We start from the raw sequence: 1,381 nt of genomic DNA on the forward strand, positions 1-1,381 counted from the left end.
TAGGCAGAACCAGGCCTCGAGGAGCACTGGTCCCTCTGCTAAACTGCCATAGGTCAGGGACTGGGGATAACCAAGAGCTGTGTACAGCATTGTCTCTTTCATTTACCTATAGATTAGCCTACAGGGAGCCCCTCCCAAGGGGCCATAAAACCAACACATCTGGAAGCTGACACCAGACAACAACGGAGCAATTCCTGACTAGCTGCAGTAGTGATACACACAAAAAGTGGTTGTAACAAGTATACAAGCCTGCGAGGGCAAATCCCACTCAGTGGGGTCAGCCCCCACACAACAACTCTTACCCTGAGGGTGCAGCCATTTCCCACAATTAGTCAGCCTGAATGTTAATCTCACACACTGATCTACTAACAACCCACACAAAGGTCACATCCAGAGCTCCCAGCACAAGGGATCAGGGAGAGTATGTTACTGGGCCACCCAGGATACCTTCTACATTAGACCATCTAGGCAAGGCTGAGAGAAAAAAACAAATATTCCTGACACATAGAAAAGAATGCAGAGAGGCTAATAAAATGAGAAAACAAAGAAACATGCCACAAATGAAATAACAAGAGAAAACTCCAGAAAATAAGTTAATAGAAATGGAGGTAAGCAACCTCCCAGAGTCAGAGTTCAAAATAATGGTTATAAGGATGCTCAACGAACTTATGGAGAGAATGGATGAACACAATGAGAGCATAAAAAAAAAGGACATAGAACCCATAAAAAAAGAATCAGGTAGAAATGAGGAACATGAAAATGGAAATGAAGAATACATTAGAAGGATTCAACAGTAGATTGGATGAACCAGAAGACTGAATCAGTGAATTGGAAGACAAGGTAGCTGAATACACCTAATCAGAACAACAACAAGAAAGAATTTTTAAAAAATGAGAATAGTTTAAGAGACCTCTAGGACAACATGAAGCATAAAAATATCCAAATCATAAGAGTACCTGAAGAGGAAGAGAGAGAGCAAGGGATTGAGAATCTATCTGAAAAAATAATGACAGAGAACTTCTCTAACCTGGCAAAGGAATTAGGCATACAAGCTCAGGAAGCACAAAGAGTTCCAAACAATGGAATTCAAACAGACCTACACCAAGACACAACATAATTAAAATGCCAATGGTCAAAGACAAAGAGAGAATCTTAAAAACAGCAAGAGAAAGGAAGCTGGTTAATTACAAGGGTACCCCCCCATAAGAATGTCTGCTGACTTTTCAATGGAAACTTTGCAGGCCAGAAGGGAATGTCAAGAAATATTCAAAGTTATGAAAAACAAGAATCTATAACCATGGATACTCTACCCAGCAAGGCTTTTGATTAAAATGGAAGGTGAGATAAAGAGCTTCCTGGACAGAAAAAAAAGCTTAAAGAA

Source organism: Pteropus alecto, unplaced genomic scaffold (genome assembly GCF_000325575.1).
Source record: "Pteropus alecto unplaced genomic scaffold, ASM32557v1 scaffold93, whole genome shotgun sequence".
In the NCBI taxonomy this organism is placed as follows: domain Eukaryota; kingdom Metazoa; phylum Chordata; class Mammalia; order Chiroptera; family Pteropodidae; genus Pteropus; species Pteropus alecto.